The 18378-nt window shown below is 48.0% G+C and overlaps 1 protein-coding gene and 1 long non-coding RNA gene across 2 annotated transcripts in view; both read left to right on the forward strand.

The window, feature by feature from the left end:
- Positions 1–18378, forward strand: part of CDH1 (cadherin 1) — a 103824-nt gene that overhangs the window by 18222 nt on the left and 67224 nt on the right. The window lies entirely within an intron of this gene.
- Positions 1027–7023, forward strand: LOC126944102 (uncharacterized). Its single transcript, XR_007721950.1, has 2 exons — positions 1027–5851; positions 6172–7023. It is a non-coding gene; the product is annotated as an uncharacterized LOC126944102 (long non-coding RNA).

The raw sequence follows: 18378 nt of genomic DNA on the forward strand, positions 1-18378 counted from the left end.
CCCCTCACCGAATGAATTTTTGCTGAGTACCTGCCAAGCCCTCTGCTAGGCATTGGGGGTGCAGCAGGGCCCAAACAGAGAAAAACCCCTGTCCTCGTGGAGTTTCTCTTCTAATTGGAGGGGACAGGTAGACGGTGAGGTATGGAAGAAAGAATAAAACTCAGCAGGAAGGGGATAAAAACTATGCATTGGGGTGGAGAAATTTAGGGGCAGTCATCACTAAGAAGGATGGCATTTGTGTAAAGATGAAGAAGTGAGGTGCTCAGTAGGTGTTAGAATTAGACTGTGTCAGCAGCTAGGTGTCATAGTTTATGACTGTAATCCCAGGCCAAGGCAGGTAGATCTCTTGAGCCCAGGAGTTCAAGACCAGCCTGGGCATGATAGTGAGAACCCCGTCTCTACAAAAAATCCAAAAATTAGCCGGGTATAGTGGCATATGCCTGTAGTCCCAGCTACTTGGGAGGCTGGGGTGGGAGGATCACTTGAGCCTGGGAGGTTGAAGCTGCCTGGGAGGTTTAGTCATGATCGCACCACTGCACTCCAACCTGGGTGACAGGGCAGGGCAAGACTCTGTCTCAAAAAAACAAAAAGAATTGGACTGTGTGTCTTGAGGGGACTGGACTTCTACATTCAAGTCTATATTCATGTCATTGAAAAAAATTGTTCTCTAGTCAGGCATTTTTCTTTTAATTTTTAAATGTTTTGTTTTTTTTGTTTTTTGTTTTTTGTTTTTTTTTTGAGACGGAGTCTTGCTCTATCGCCCAGGCTGGAGTGCAATGGCCGGATCTCAGCTCACTGCAAGCTCCGCCTCCCGGGTTCACGCCATTCTCCTGCCTCAGCCTCCCGAGTAGCTGGGACTACAGGCGCCCGCCACCTCGCCCGGCTAGTTTTTTTGTATTTTTAGTAGAGACGGGGTTTCACCATGTTAGCCAGGATGGTCTTGATCTCCTGACCTCGTGATCCGCCGATCTCGGCCTCCCAAAGTGCTGGGATTACAGGCTTGAGCCACCGCGCCCGGCCAAATGTTTTGTTAAAATAAAAAGAGAGACAGGGTCTTCTTATGTGTGTTGCCCAGGCTAGTCTTGAACTCCTGAGCTTAAGCAATACCCCTGCCTTGGCCTCCCGAAGTGCTAGGATTACAGGTCTGAGCCACCATGCCCGGCCAGGCCAGGCATTCTCTAGAGAAGGAATCCTGAGGGCTCATTTTCACATCTCCTTTATTTTTTATTTATTTATCTTTCTCTTTTGACCTGCCACTTTAGGAACTTCTCCTTTAAAGGGTATCAGAGTCAAAGGAATCTGGAAATCTAGGAAATCATGCTCATCCCAAGCCACCCCCCATCCCTCCGCATGTTGCCCAAGAGGAATATTGCTCTAGTGGAGTTTTCTAAAAAAAATTTTTTTTTGAGGCAGAGTCTTGCTCTTGTTGCCCAGGCTAGGGTACAGTGGACCGATCTCGGCTCACTGCAACCTCTGCCTCCCGGGTTCAAGCGATTCTCTCGCCTCAGCCTCCTGAGTAGCTGGGATTACAGGCCTGTGCCATCACACCCGGCTAATTTTTATAGTTTTAGTAGAGATGGGGTTTCACTATGTTGGCCAGGCTGGTCTCCAACTCCTGACCTTAGATGATAAGCCCTCCTCGGCCTCCCACAGTGCTGGGATTACAGGCGTGAATGAGCCACTGAGCCTAGCCGAGTTTTCTAAAGATTCTTACTGCAGAGGAATGAGATTTTCCTAAACAGGCATCGTGACCTCTTGGGCAGAATTTTTTTTTTTTGGGGTGCATGTATACAAGTGTTCCTAGGACCTGGTACTTACTGTGGAAACTGGACTTCAGTACGAGGCTTCCTCCCCAACAAATTCTTCACCACAACTATGTGGGAGTGTTTGAAAAAGGGAACAAGATGACCAACTTGTTTGTGGGGAGAGTTGTGGCTTTCCTATTGGAAAACATCATCCCTTGAACAAGCAGTGAGGCAAACACCTGGGCACTTACTTTATGAACAGGTGGGGTGGAGCCCTGAGTCACCGACATTGAGAGGCCTCTCCTGGTGAGGTTTTTCAATATCAGACTGAATCAGCAGTGACATCACCTTCTATAGTGACAGGTACTCTAGGTGCCGGCTCTTAGTCATGAGTCCCGGGAGATACTAGCCCTAGATCTCTTCTCTGTTAGCTTGATGCCAAGAGGTTTTGGAGAAATGACAGCTGCTTGGTGACGTTCATGTGGCTGGTTTCATTACCACCTAACTCCCAGGCTTGTCATCATGACTACACTTTCTGGAGAAAATAGAATGTGTAGTTGTATTTTCTGTAAGTTTTGCCTTCTTGTCTCAAGTCTGCATTTAAAAAGAGGCCAGGTGCGGTAGCTCACACCTGTAATCCAGCAGTTTGGGAGGCCAAAGTGGGAGGACTGCTTGAGCCCAGAAGTTGGAGACCAGATTGGGCAACAAAGTGAAACCCTGTCTCTATATACAAAAACAATTACCCAGGCATGGTGGCATGTGCCTGTGATCCCAGCTTCACGGGAGGCTGAGGCAGGCAGATCCCTGGAGTCCAGGAGGTTGAGGCTGCAGTGAGCTGTGTTTTGTGCCACTGCACTCCAGCCTAGGTGACAGAGCGAGATGCTCTCTCAAAAACAAAAAACAAAATGAAACAAAGCCCTCTGCTACTGCCTGAGGTTTTTGGATGTTTCAGAGCTTCTATTTTGAGTCTTTAATTCTTTTTTTTTTTGAGGGGGCGGGGGGACAGAGTCTTGCTCTGTCACCCAGGCTGGAGCGCAGGGTTGCAGTCTCAGCTCACTGCAACCTCAACCTCCCGGGTTCAAGCAATTTTCCTTTCTCAGCCTCCCAAGTAGCTGGGATTATAGGTCAGCGCCCCCATGCCCGGCTAATTTTTGTATTTTTCGTAGAGACAGGGTTTCACCATGTTGGCCAGGCTAGTCCTGACCTCAAGTGATCCGCCCACCTTGGCCTCCCAAAGTGCTGGGATTACAGGTGTGAGCCACTGCCCAGCTGAGTTTTTGATTTTGAAACTTCATGTAAGTTGTACTTATTTTTCTTGGGACTTGGTAATTTGGTTATGATTTTTCATCCTTCTTTCTGCTAATCCTCTCACCTTTACCATGGGAGTGTTTAAATACCTGGGAAGGTGTTCAACCTAGGAAACCACATTTCACTTGCCAGATGTGAGGTTTCATTTCTGGTTTCGACGGAGATTTGACTCTTCAGCATTTATTTCTCTTTTAGCCTATGAATGTCTCTTAGAGAAGATGAACTGGGAGGGTGTAATGTAGCAGGATTGCCTGGATTCCAATCCCAGTTGAACCCTTACTTGTCCTGTGATTTGGGGCAAGTTTCTTTTCTCTTCTTTTCTTTTCCTTTCTTTTCTGTTTTTTAGACAGAGTCTTGCTCTGTCACCCAGGCTGGAGTGGAGTGGTACAATTTTGGCTCACTGCAACCTCTGCCTCCTGGGTTCAAGTCATCCCCATCCTGCCACCTCAGCCTCCCAAGTAGCTGGGACTACAGGCTCATGCCACCACTCCAGGCTAATTTTTTTTTTTTTTTTTTTTTTTGTATTTTTTATAGAGACGAGGTTTTGCCATGTTGCTCAGGGTGGTTTGGAACTCCTGAGCTCAAGCCATCTGCCCGCCTTGGCCTCCCAAAGTGCTGGGATTACAGGTGTGAGTTGCTGCACTGGCCTGTGACTTTTTTTCTTTTTTTTCCTTTTTTTTTTTTTTTTTTTTTGCATCCTTCCCCTCTACCCCAACCCCATCCCATTTTGCCTAGGGCAGCCTTCCTTTTATTTATTTATTTTTTTTGAGAGAGAGAGAGAGACCCAAATGGGAATTCCGTAGGGCCAATTTCTTAATCTTTCTGTGCCTGAGTCCCCTCACCTGTACAAAGAGGATAAACGTAGCTCCTACCACAAAGGATTGCAATGAGATTTCAATGAGTTGGCGTGTGCGAAGTGCTTCCAGTGCCTGGTACGCAGCAACCACTCTTCATTTAGTTTTTATTGGCTGGGCTCGGTGGAGCACATCTGTAGTCCTGCTACTTGGGAGGTTGAGGCAGGAGGATCACTGGAGCCTGGGAGTTTTGAGGCTCCAGTGCATGTTGATTGTGCCTGTGAATAGCGACTGCTCTCCAGCGTGGGCAATGTCTCAAGAATCAATCTCTAAAAAAATAAATTAGTTTTTCTCATTAGATATTTCTGCTTTAGACTTGTGTCAAGGGAGTGAAAAAACATGTGGGAGTGGTGTAAATGTCAAAGGAGCCACAGAGGTTATGAGGAAGAGTGACACCCCTTTGTCACTTTGCTCTTGACCTCCTAAAGGATAAGACGCTCCTTTGACCCAACACCCATTTGAGTGCAATTTTTTTTTTTTTGAGATGGAGTCTTGCTCTGTTGCCCAGATTGGAGTACAGTGGCGCCATCTCGGCTCACTGCAACCTCTGCCTCCCAGGTTCACGCCATTCTCCTGCCTCAGCCTTCTGAGTAGCTGGGATTACAGGCGCCTGCCACCACGCCCAGCCAGTTTTTTCTATTTTTGGTAGAGACGGGGTTTCACCATGTTGGTCAGGCTGGTCTCAAACTCCTGACCTCAGGTGATCTGCGTCCCCAGCCTTCTCAAAGTGTTGGGATTACAGGTGTGAGCCACTGTGCCCAGCTAATTAAATTTAATTAATTTATTTTAAAAAATACAAGGTCTCACTGTGTTGCCCAGGTTAGTCTCCAACTCCTGGGCTCAGGCGATCCTCCTGCCTCAGCCTCCCACTCAGCCCCCTATGGGATTATAGGGGGCACAGTGGCTCATGCCTGTAATCCCAACCCTTTGGGAGGCCGAGGCAGGAGAATCGCTTGAGCGCAAGGGTTTGAGACCAGCCTGGGCAATGTAGCAAGACCCCCATCTCTACCAATAATAATAGTATTGTTATACAATAACCACAATGGTCATTGCGTTCGTTTATTGATTGAGTACTCAGCTGTTCATGTATGATCTTGTTTTTTAAATCCTTACATCAGCCTTAGAGTTAGATACTATGGCAATTCCATTTTATTTTCTTCTTCTTCTTCTTCTTCTCTTTTTTTTTTTTTGAGATGGAATCTTGCTCTGTTGCCTGGGCTGGAGTGCAGTGGCATGATCTTGGCTCACTGCAACCTCTGCCTCCCGAGTTCAAGCAATTCTCCTGCCTCAGCCTCCCAAGTAGCTGGGATTACAGGCGTGTACCACTATGCCCAGTGAATTTTTGTATTTTTTAGTGGAGACAGGGTTTCACCATTTTGGCCAGGCTGGTCTCAAACTCCTCACCTCAGGTGAACCACCATGCCTGGCCTGGCAATTCCATTTTCAAATCATAAACAGAAGCTTCTAGAGGCCATTCACTTACCTAGAGTTCCACAGCTAGGGGAGCTGGGAAGGAAAAGGTGTGTGTCCTGCCCTGGCTGGCTTTTATCCCTCCCGTGCCCAGCGGCTCTATTTCTAAGAATATTCCTATTCTAGATCCATCACTTTGGCCTAGAAAGGAACCTCATGTCAAGATCCACCCATGCAGCCCCTAAAATCCCCTTTACCACCGTGCCCGGCTGGGTTTTTTAAATTCTAGTTTTCCATAGATGGGAATGTGAATTGTCTTGTAAAGTATTCTATTTTTATTTATTTGTTTATTTGTTTATTTGGAGACAAAGTCTTGCTCTTGTCCCTCAGGCTGGAGTGCAGTGGCGCGATCTCGGCTCACCGCAAGCTCTGCCTCCCAGGTTCACTCCATTCTGCTGCCTCAGCCTCCTGAGTAGCTGGGACTACAGGTGCCTGCCACCATGCCCAGCTATTTTTTTTGTATTTTTTTTTTTTGTATTTTTTTTTTTTTTTGAGACGGAGTCTCGCTGTGTCTCCCAGGCTGGAGTGCAGTGGCCTGATCTCGGCTCACTGCAAGCTCCGCCTCCCGGGTTCACGCCATTCTCCTGCCTCAGCCTCCCAAGTAGCTGAGACTACAGGCGCCCGCCACCACGCCCGGCTAGTTTTTTGTATTTTTAGTAGAGACGGGGTTTCACCATGTTAGCCAGGATAGTCTCGATCTCCTGACCTCGTGATCCACCCGCCTCGGCCTCCCAAAGTGCTGGGATTACAGGCTTGAGCCACCGCGCCCGGCCTTTTTTGTATTTTTAGTAGAGACGTGGTTTCACCATGTTAGCCAGAATGGTCTCTATCTCCTGACCCCGTGATCCGCCCGCCTCAGCCTCCCAAAATGCTGGGATTACAGGCATGAACCACCATGCCCGGCCCTTGTATTTTAAATTCTAGTTTTCCAAAGATGGGAATGTGAATTGTCTTGTAAAGTATAACTGTCTCCTGCCCCTCCTTTATAACAGGCCTTGGAGAATTTTGCCTCTCCTTTATAATAGGCCTTGGAGAATGTTTCTCCCCCATTCTTTCTCTTTAATCTGGGCAAGTTGTTTTTATTAATAATATCACAGACCACCACATACACCTTGAGGTTTAGTTCTCCTCGGCACGGTGTGTGAGTGCCTTCTGTGTGCTCTGTGTCAGTTACCAGCCTTGTCTCCAGGAGTTTGGAGATGACCCAGGGGTGATAGAAAGCACTGGGATGCCAAGTCATCAGACAATGGGCTCATTCAGAATCCAGGTGGGGTGGGACTGTGTGGGCTGGATCAGCTGGCAGAGCTTCCCCAGGGTGGGGAGGCCAGGGGGAGTCTGGGATGTGGGGTGGCATGTGAGCAGGAAGACGGGGAGACTCTCAGCCTCTGTTGTTGGCTGAGAGGGGGATGCCCCAAGCCTGGAGGGGTGGGGGCGGGACCTCCTGTGCAGAGAGGGGAGATAGGAACATGACAGATAGTATATTTGGATGGTGACTCAGACAGGTCAAGTGAAACTGAACTTCCGGTCCTCGAGTCACACAGGAGGGTAGGGGCTGTGAGAAAACTCCCTCGTTGTTGGTTCTTCGTACAGGGCCTTTGAGGCAGATAGGGCCCAACAGAGCCTGGCAGGACTGCAGAAGGACAATAGTGTGGCTGGTTGGGTGGGGCCCTGTTGGCCTGAAGGCTAGCAAGCTGGGAGAACCTGGAGAACCCGGGCAGCAGGTCCTCCACCTTCTCTCTGCCTGGGGCAGCCCTTGGAGAGGCCTGAGTAGTCCAGGCTGATATATCAGGCCTGGGGCAGCCCTGCTGGGCTATCCCATACCCTCTCTGCTGCCCCAGATGTTTATCCCAAATCCCCTCCTCCTCAAGCTTGCTTCTAGGTGCCCATCTCACCCATCCTGTCCATCCACGTGTCCATCCTCCATTCACTTGTTTGGTAATGATGGAGGGGCTGTTATGTGCCAAGCACTGTTCTGAATGGGGGACACAGAGACCCAGACACATACGAATGTTCCCTCCTCATGGAATTTGTATTCTCAGGTATTGCGGGGAGCAGGCAATAAACATAATCCATGTGCAAAATATTTAGAGTGCTGGGTGGAGACAGGTGTGTAGGAAAGATGAATCGGAATGGGGCATTGCTGGGAAGCACTGCGGTGATCTGAGAAGGCCTCACTGAAGGGGCCATTTGAGCAAAGACCCGATAGAGTTGAAGGATCAGGCCATGTGACTAGGTAGGGAAGGGTGTTCTAGACGGAGGGAACAGCAAAAACACACCCCTGATACTGAGCAGCAGGACAAGGTCAGTGATCAAGGGGCACGGGCTGGCAGAAGGGCAGAGGGGGTGGCAGCATGTGGAGGGCCTTGTACCCATCACCAGGACTTTGTCTTTCCCTCGGTACTCCTCTGGGCCTTTGGCCCAGATCCACCGACTGCCTTCTCCCACCAGTTCTGCCTCCCCTCTCCATTCTGGGCAGTGGAGCCTGGTGGTCAGTAGCATGGGCACTGGCCTGCCTGCTCAGGTTCTGAACTGAGCACAGAGGCCTGGGCCTCTCCTGGACTTCTGTTCCACTTGGCCCAGGGTGGGGCCATGGACTCCCATTTCCAAAGGTGCTGCTGGCTCTGGCATATTCTAACCCCCTCCACTGGGGACACCTCCCAGTGTTCCCTGCCTGGCTCATTTCTCTCTCAGGGCCAGTTTCATTGTTGCTACCTCCCGGAAGCCTTCTCTGATCCTCATCCCCAAGGCCTGTGTCAGGATACGTCCCACCCCTTCCCTTTGCCAGTTGGGATTCCCTGGGTTCCTTTATGCTCCTCCACCAGGCTGGGTATTTGGGAAGTATTCACAGCCCCCAACATTAAGCCTGGTGTATAGTTGCCACTCAGTGAGTAGTTTGATGAGGGGCTCTTTGCTGCGGTAGGATTAGGCTGCAGGGTCACCCCCCAACTCCCAGTGGAGGTGACATCTCCATCTTTTGGGGACTTTTGCAGGGAGCGAGTGCATTATAATGGAGAGGAAGAAGCCAGAGTCCTAAAATTCCACTATTTTTTCGTCTCATTTTGCTCCTCTCAAAAACAAAACAAAAACACAGGCCAGGCACGGTGGATCACGCCTGTATTCTCAGCACTTTGGGAGGCCGAGGCCGGAGGATCACCTGAGGTCAGGAGTTTGAGACCAGCCTGGCCAACATGGCAAAACCCAGTCTCTACTAAAAATATAAAAATGAGCCGGGCATGGTGGTGGGTGCCTATAATCCTAGCTACTCAGGAGGCTGAGGCAGGAGAATCGCTTGAACCTGGGAGGCGGAGGTTGCCAAGAGTGAGCACCACTGCACTCCAGCCTGGGTGACAGAGCAAGACTCTGAAAAAAGAAAAGTCTCAAAAAAAAGAAAAGCCCAAAACCAGCTGAGCTTAGGTGGATCTCTCTGGCCATCTTTTTAAACAGTAAGGGACCTTTAGAAGTTTGATTCTTCTCTTCCCCTCAGCAAGGCTATTTGCTTCCTGAAGATAAATCAGTGGTAAAAAGTAGCTTAATTTAAAGCGTTCAATTCCCCTGCTTTTTACATTGAGGAGAAATTATGGTGACAGCTATTCCTGTTTTGCGTGCTTAGTACCAGCCAGGCACTGAGCCCAAAACTCCAACTCACTCTTGACTGTGGAGCCAACCCTGTGCCAGAAGAAAATCCCCACTCCCTACAATGTGTGGAATTCACATTATAGTTGGAGACGGGCCGGTGGGGAGAAACAAACACAGCCTGTAGATCCCGGAGAATGCCTGGTGCGGGTGCTGGGGGAAGAAGTTCAATTTCAGCTGCGAAAATGGGTCTTGGGAGTGGGTTTACACCTCAAATTCCCTTATGGCCACAGTCCATTGGCTCCTAGACTCCTCCCCACTTTACAGAAGAAGAGACTGAGGTTTAGAGAGGGGAACAGCCAGCTTGATAGAGGCAACTGCTGAGGCAGTTGAGGAAAGGTGAGGACCTCCCAGAGTGGGAGGGGCAAGGGACCTGGAAGTAGGGGAGGGAAGAAGAAATTTTGTGGAGGGGTCTCCTGCCCTCGGTCCTCCTCCCCCACTTCTGGGAAAGTGGATACAGGTACCGGCTCCATCATTTGAAATGCTGATTAGTTCATTAGCAGTTGTTTACAGGCCTTTGGCCTGTCTGACATTTTAACCCTGTGAAGTCTGAGGAAGCAGTTCTCTGTCTTTAATATGCTTCAAAACCGCCTGCAAAACTAACTACAAGTGCAGACTGCACCCCTAGAGATTCTGATGTTTAAGTCTGGAGTGAGTCCAGGAATCTGCATTTTAAAATAAGCCCATCCTGTGCTGGAACTGGTGGTCCCTGGATCCCACTACGAGGACAAGCCGGGCGAGAGTAGGTTTCCAAACCTGGGCCAGAGCTGGGGGTGGTCACATGGAGAGCTTAAAAGTGGAGACTTTGAGGGGCTTTCCCTCCCAGAGGTTTCGAGTCAAGAGATTTGAGAGTTGATGTTTGTTTTCTTTGTTTACTTTTGAAAAAAGATGATTATTGATTGGGCTTGGTGGGGGATGGGCTATGAAGCCACCCGAAGTTGTAGACAAAGGTGTGTGTCTGTGTATGTGTGTGTGTGATCAGTTCACAGATGTGGATCATGTCCACATCTTTCATCAGATTTCTCTGAGGAATCATCCCAGATGACATTTAGGGCTGACTGAGTGGCATTACCAGTCTAAAATGGGAGCCGGCCAGGCGTGGTGGCTCACACCTGTAATCTCAGCACTTTGGGAGCCTAAGGCGGGTGGATCACCTGAGGTCAGGAGTTTGACACCAGCCTGGCCTACATGGCAAAACCCCGTCTCTACTAAAAACACAAAAATTAGCCAGGTGTGGTACTGTGTGCCTGTGGTCCAAGCTACTTGGGAGGCTGAGACAGGAGAATTGCTTGAACTGGGAGGAAGAGGCTGCAGCAAACTGAGATCATGTCACTGCACGCCAGCTTGGGCAATAGAGTGACACTCCATCTCAAAATAAAATAAAATAACATAGAGCCAATCTCAGGGTCTATCAAGACAGAGGTGAAGGGAAATGAAGTTGAGGCCTGCAAACTCCCTGTGTGTTCTTGGAGAAGCAAAACAAGCAAAATATGCAAGGTGTGTAGCAGCACCAGCAACTCAGTGGTGGAGGAGGGATTCCAGTGTATTTGGAGAGGAGACTGTAGGTGGCCAGGGGGCCCCTTCCTTCTGCCTGTCTGTTCATCTGTTCACCCATTATTCACTCTTCCATTCAGGTAGTCATTAGGTACCTGCTGTATCCAAGATCTTAGCCATCTAGGCTCCTAGTGCAGGGAGGGTAGACTGGATAATGCAGACAAGTGGATGATTTGACAAGTTAACTTACATGGTTTTGGGAAGAGGCATCACTTTTATGAGTCTGCAAACACAACTCCCTTATTTCTGACTTGCCCAACCCAATATTAAAATGCATCACCAAACTCTCCTGCTGTCTGGGAGAAGCCAGCATGAAACTCAAGCTGAGCAGAAAACAGATCCAGCATGGAGATAAGGCAGCTGCAGTTTCACTTTTAGGTTGGGCCAACTAAGAATTTTGGGGACTTTCCGTGCTGTGAATGGGGAATTAAATTGCTTTTTTATTTTTATTTTTTATTTTTCGAGATGGAGTCTCGCTCTGTCGCCAGGTACAGTGGTGTGATCTCGGCTCACTGTAACCTCTGCCTCCTGGGTTCAAGCGATTTGCCTGCCTCAGCCTCCTGAGTAGCTGGGACCACAGGCATCCGCCACCACACCTGGCTAATTTTTGTATTTTTAGTAGAGACGGGGTTTCACCATGTTGGCCAGGATGGTCTCGTTCTCCTGACTTCGTGATCCGCCCGCCTCGGCCTCCCAAAGTGCTGGGATTACAGGCGTGAGCCACTGCGCCTGGCTGCTTTTTAATGTTTTTGGAAAGGTGGAGGGGGTTTGGTCTATGATTAATCCATCTGGAGTTTGGTAACAGATCCAGCAGGTATGTAAGGCATTTTAGTTATTTGAATCTAAATGAAATCCCAAAATCGCAGGGCAATTAATCATGAACCTGAGGGCTCCTGAGCTGTCTTTGCTTGTTTGCCTCAAGCCAGGTGACTTGTCTCCTTTTTTTTTTTTTTCTTTATTTCTAGACACGTCATGACTTTCAGATATTTAACACTTTTTAAAAGATTTGTTTTCCTCTCATGGGAAATTTCTCTGTCACAGTTGGATCTAGTTTCTCTTTCTATCTTGTGCCTTGTTTTTAGTTAATCTTCTCCTATGTGTCAAATAATCAAAGACCCTTCAGTTATTTATTGATCGAGAACCCCTCGGTTACTGATATGCATTTAGTTTTACATATGTGAGATTGTTTAGTGTTTCACACCAACTCTACTGTAATTTTGTATCAGCAGGGCGTGGTGGCTCACGTCTGTAATCCCAGCACTTTGGGAGGCTGAGGCAGGCGAATCACGAGGTCAGGAGTTTGAGACCAGTCTGGCCAACATGGTGAAACCCCTTCTCTACTAAAAATACAGAAAATTAGCCGGGTGTGGTGGCGTGGGCCTGTAGTCCCACCTACTTGAGAGGCTGACACAGGAGAATCGCTTGAACCCAGGAGGCAGAGGTTGCAGTGAGCCGAGATCTCACCACTACACTCCAGCCTGGGCGACAGAGCAAGATTCTGTTTACAAAAAAAAAAAAATTTTTTTATTATCCCATTTTATGGATGAAGACACTGAAGCTCTGAGACATGCCCTTGACTATTTAGTGGCAGGGCAAAGATTCACAACTTGTCCCTAACTGCCGGATGCACCACTTCCCTTCCTTGAGAAAACTGACTCAGGCTCTCCCAAAATCCACGGGACCAGTAGCAGGATTTCTTTCAAGGGCATCTTGTCTTACTGTCAATGTTTTCCCTCTGTGAAGTGGCATTAGTAGAACCTACTTCGTAAGGTTTTGGGGGAGATTAAATGAGATGAACAATATAGAATGTCATGTATGCACTCAGAAATACTATTAGTTATTACTGATAATGGGTAAACATAATTGCTATTATGATTAACACTGACATAGCCTTACTTTATGTGGGGCATTGCCCTGAGCATTTGTATAGTAACATATAATTCTCACAGTTATTCTGTGGGAGTAGTAAGTTCCGGACCATATTTTTTGTTTTGTTTTGTTTTGTTTTGTTTTTTGAGACAGAGTCTCACTCTGTGGCCCAGGCTGGAGTGCAGTGATGTGATCTTGGCTCACTACAACCTCTGCCTCCTGGGTTCAAGCAATCCTCCTGCCTCAGCCTCTTGAGTAGCTGGGATTACAGTGCCCACCATCACACCCGGCTAATTTTTGTATTTTTAGTAGAGATGGGGTTTCACCATGTTGGCCAGGCTGGTCTCGAGCTCCTGACCTCAAGTGATCCGCCTGTCTCGGCCTCCCAAATTGCTGGGATTACAGGCGTGAGCCACTGTGCCCGGCCTAGACCCCGTTTTTCTATGAGGAAACTAAGATCCAGAGAGGTTCATTTAGCTGTGGTCTACTGTGACAGGGAGATTTGTCACTTAGAAAGTTTTAGGGTCATTTTATTTTCATAATAGAACACAATGAACCAGACCATCCCTGCTCCATTTTAGACCATTAAGTTTCAATAATGAGAAAGTTGGGATTCCCCAGAGACGGGGATTCTCTTTCTCATAGTAGCAAGACTTCCCAAAACAACATTTCTTTTTCAAGACTTCATTAAGAATCTCTTGTTTATATCTTGTCTTTTGTTGTTATTGTTGCTCGTTTGTTTTTGTATTTGCTTTGTTCATTCCCACCTCTCCAACAAAGAATTTTGAAGTTTGGGGCACCCAGATGCATAACTGCATAATAGCTATATGTATTTCTCAGAAAGGGTTAAGGAAATGGGCAAAGGAGAAGTAAGAATAAAAGATAAGAAGAGAGCTAAGTGTGGTAGTGTGCACCTGTATTGACAGCTACTTGGGAGGCTAAAGCAGGAGGATCACTTGAGCCTAGGTGTTCCAGACCAGCTGGGGCAACATAGAGAGACCCCCATCTCTAAAAATATGTTATAAAATATTTTAATTACATTTTTTTTTGTTTTTTTGAGACGGAGTTTCGCTCTTGTTGCCCAGGGTGGAGTGCAATGGCGTGATCTTGGCTCACCGCAATCTGTGCCTCCAGGATTCAAATGCCTCAGCCTTCCAAGTAGCTGGAATTACAGGCATGTGTCACCACACCCAGCTGATTTTGTATTTTTAGTAGAGATGAGGTTTCTCCATGTTGGTCAGGCTGGTCTCGAACTCCTGACCTCAGGTGATCTGCCCTCCTCGGCCTCCCAAAGTTCTGGGATTACAGGCGTGAGCCACCGCGCCTGGCTTAATTACAATTTAAAAAGAAAGATGAGTATAGAAAGAAGGTTGGATACTGATGTGCTTGCCACAGACCTAGATCCCTGCTAAAAGCAGACCACAAATTTGACTCTGAGCAAACAGGAAAATAAGATCAGTTGCATAATTAGGTTTCTATGAGTTGAGCATAAATCTGTGCCTTAGAGAGGATCCGGCTTCTCCACAGAGCTGTTAACTTCATGTGATTTTGGCAACAGCCCTTAATACTTAGGCCTTTCCATTGGTATTTATCATTATTATGCAGCTAATACATGTTTAATGTGGGGAAAACACTGGAAAATACAGATAGCTAAAAGAAAAAAGCTGGGTGCAATGGTACGTGTCTATAATCCTAGGTGTTCTGGAGGCTGAGGTGAGAGGATCAGTTGAACCCAAGTGTTCAAGTCCAGCCTCCACGGGGAGATACCATCTCTTAATAAAAAGAACAAAAATATCTAAATTGTGTGTAAAGTCACTATCTAGATATCACCACCAGGGAACATTTTTGTATACATCCTCCTAGAAGTGAGGTCTCTATTATTATTTTATATGTTGTAATATAAATGCAAGAATAAGTAATGGCATTTTACTAAAGCAAATCATTATCCAACACTCTCCTGCCTCAGGGCCATTGTGCCTGCTGTTCCCCGTGTCCAGAGCACCCTTCCCACAGGTGTCCTCTGCCACTTTTGCTTATCTCTTTCCAGTCTCTGCTCAAACTGCCCCAGTTCTCAGCAGAGTCTGTCTTGGATAATAGCTCGCATCTATACCCTTGTCACTGTACCACCTACCCTGCCTTTCTTCCATGGCACTAATTACTATTCAACTTTATGACCTGCTTGTCTTCCTCTCTTTGAATATGAGGTCCTTGAGGGTGGGTCTGTTTTGTTCATTGCTGTATGTCTAGGGCTTGGGCTCAGAATTCTGCCCAGCATACAGGAAGTCCTCAGATATTTGAATATGAATGACTACACAGCTATTTCTCTTGTTTCTATATTTATTACAAATAGATCTATATCAATAACTACTAAAATATGCCTATAGAAATGTTTCATACATAGAGTTAGATTTATGTACATATGTTTTTTCAAAATCATGCTCTTGCTTTTCCTACTTCAATGTCTATTGGCTGCTTTCTGATTCCTTCGAGGCAGCATGTGGTAAAATGTCTCTAAATTGTACCGTGGTCTATCAGGTGTTCATAGAAAACCTTCTGCAAATGCAATTTCTTTTCTTTCTTTCTTTTTTTTTTTTTTTGATTGATACAGGGTCTCACTATGTTGCCCAGGCTGGTCTTGAGCTCCTGGGATCAAGTGATCCTTCTGCTTCGGTCTCTCAAAATGCTGGGATTACAAGCATAAGCCACTGTGCCTGACCTGCAAATGTAATTTCATAATTAAAATATTTTATCCATGGCTGGGAGTGGTGGTTCACACCTACAATCCAAGCACTTTGGGAGGCCAACGTGGGAGGATCGCTGGAGTCCAGGAGTTCAAGACCAGGCTGGGCAACATAGGGAGACCCCATCTCTACAAAAGATAAAAACATTAGCTGGGGCCAGGAGCGGTGGCTCACGCTGGGGACTACAGGTGCCCGCCACCACGCCTGGCTAATTTTTTTTGTATTCTTAGTAGAGACGGGGTTTCACCATGTTAGCCAGGATGGTCTTGATCTTCTGACATCGTGATCCGCCCACCTTGGCCTCCCGAAGTGCTGGCATTACAGGCATGAGCCACCGTGGCTGGCCTTTTTTTTTTTTTTTTTTTGAGACGGAGTCTCGCTCTGTCACCCAGGCTGGAGTGCATTGGCCGAATCTCAGCTCACTGCAAGCTCCGCCTCCTGGGTTTACACCATTCTCCTGCCTCAGCCTCCCGAGCAGCTGGGACTACAGTCGCCCGCCACCTCGCCCAGCTAGTTTTTTGTGTGTTTTAGTAGAGACGGGGTTTCACCATGTTAGCCAGGATGGTCTCGATCTTCTGACCTCATGATCCACCCGTCTCGGCCTCCCAAAGTGCTGGGATTACAGGCTTGAGCCACCGCGCCCACCCTTTTTTTTTTTTTTTTTTTTTTTTTAAAGAAAATGGTAGCCTCTGATGGCTACTGTCATGCCCCTGGCTCTTTTCAGTCTGTCTGGAGACCTTTCCTCCCTGTCAGTTAGGGGTCCTTTCTTGGCTACTATTATATTGCTTTCTTCACCTTTGCCTCAGAATCATAAAGTTGGAAGGGCTTTTGGGGCCACCTGGCCTAGCCCTCTCTGCCACCACCAGGTGTGTGCTCTGGGGAGCTCCGCCTCCCGTCCTAAAACTATCACCTTCCTGATTGGGCCTGTCGTCCACAAGACACTGCCTGGCTAGGCATCCCCTGACTACACCTTCTCCTGTGCCTTGAAGGACCTAGAGGTAAAGGTTTGGGTCTCTTGTGTCCCATCCCTATTGCCAGAACCCAAAGGTCCCCAGCACATAGAGGGCCCTTAGGGGATGTTCATGGACAGATGAATGACTCCACTTCTGCCTTCAGGTGGGTACCAGCCAGTCGACATCCAGATTCATTCAGAGCCTGCCATGGGCAAGGCACCAGCCCTGCGCCTTCAGAGAACGTGGCAATAAGGAAGGATTTCAGAGAGCGGCACATTCTAGAAGGAAGTAAAGCAGTGAAACGGAGTAGGGAGTGCCTGGGGTAGTGGCGCAGGGCCCCTCTAGCTGAGGAGTGGGTCAGGCAGGAGGACGCTTGTGTGGTACTTCGTGGTAGAAAGGAGGACACCATGAAGAGAGCAATAGGAAGAGAATTCCAAGTAGAAGAACAGCAAGGGCTGAGAGCCTGAGATGGGAAGGAGCGCGGTATGCGGAGTGGGCAAGAGGCCCAGTGTGGCAGGGCCTGGTGGGCAGATGGGCTCACAGGTGGGAGATAAGCTGGGAGGGGAAGGCAGAGGCTTGAGCTGATCTCTAGTTTTTTAGACCTTGTCTTCCAAAAGACAGATAAGTGCCTCTGCCTCCGTCAGCTTCCACCGAGATGAAGTGATACAAACCAGACCGTGCAGCCAACTCCTGCGTCAGGTTCCATAGGAATCCTTTCCCCGCCAGCGGAGGAGGCTCTCCGTCTTTTGGAAATGATGTGCAGGAGACAGAGCTGATTCTCATTTCTTCCATGCACACGGCTAAGCACGGGCTGGTGTGTGAGAAAGGGTTCGGGGCGGGCGGTTGGTGGGAGTTGGCTCCCGGCTGTTCTGCCTTGTAGTCCCAGGCAACTCAGACCTTCCCTGGCTGCTACTCACACCTACGCTTTCCTATGCAAACTCTGATCTTCTTTTTCAGCCCTAGAATCCCAGAATAGCAGCTAATATATATTGAGCCCCTTTTTCTTTTTAAGATGGGGTCTCACTTTGTCACCCAAACTGGAGCGCAGTGCAGATCACAGCTCACTGTAGCCTTGAACTCCTCGGCTCAAGCAATCCTCCCACCTGACCTCCTGAGTAGCTGGGACCATAGGCCTGTGCCACCATACCAGGCTAATTAAAAAAACTTTTTTTGTAGCTGGGCGCGGTGGCGCATACCTGTAATCCCAGCACTTTGGGAGGTGGAAGCGGGTGAATCACGAGGTCAAGAGATTGAGACTATCCTGGCCAACATGATGAAACCCCATCTCTACTAAAAATACAAAAATTAGCTGGGCATGGTGGTGCGCTCCTGTAGTCCCAGCTACTCTGGAGGCTGAGGCAGAATAATCGCTTGAACCCTGGAGGCGGAGGTTGCAGTGAGCCAAGATCGTGCCACTGCACGCCAGCCTGGTGACAGAGTGCGACTCCATCTAAAAAAAAAAATTTTTTTTGTAAAGATGAGATCTCACTATGTTGCCCAGGCTGGTCGCAAACTCCTGGCATCTTGCCTCTGCCTCCTAAAGTGCTGGGATTCCAGGTGTGAGCCACCGTGCCTAGCCCATTGAACTTTTATTCTGTGTCTGGCAGTGCTAAGGGGCTTTACGTGGATTCACTTGTTGAATCATCCCATGCCCTTAGGAAATAAAGACCATCACTATTTCTGTTTTGCATACGAGGAAATTGAGGCAGGAGAGGTGAAATCACGTGCCCAAGATGGCATAGTTGATAAGTGGTTCTGGGGCTTGAACTTGGGTCGTCTGACCTCTGACCTGGGGCTCTCAACCACTTAATGCTACACTGGGACCCTGACTTAAGGACTCGGGGTCTAGGTTCCTTATCTCAAAATTGGCCCTGTGTTGCCACACAACGGCCAGTCGCTCATGTCCTTGCCTTGCTTACCACCTAATCAGGCAGGCCTAGCAGACAGGGACACTGTCTTTCTTATCCTCTTCGTGCCATGCACAGAAGGGCAGGACTCCATTAGAACTTGGAAGCTTCCTCTCTAATTTATGGTTTGTTCCTCTCCAACATATGGGAGAGATAGATAAGTCTCTTTAATTAGTTCACTAAGATTAATAAGCCATAGACCCATCAAGGAAAATTCAATAAATGCTCACTGGGCATCTTTTATGCACCAGGCTCTGTCTACATTCAGAGCGAGAGAACAGTCACAGCTGACATCTATGGACCACTTACAACTGGCCTGGCTCTGGGCTAACCCCCGCTGTGTA

The sequence above is a fragment of the Macaca thibetana genome, chromosome 20 (genome assembly GCF_024542745.1).
Source record: "Macaca thibetana thibetana isolate TM-01 chromosome 20, ASM2454274v1, whole genome shotgun sequence".
NCBI classification, from domain to species: Eukaryota; Metazoa; Chordata; class Mammalia; order Primates; family Cercopithecidae; genus Macaca; species Macaca thibetana.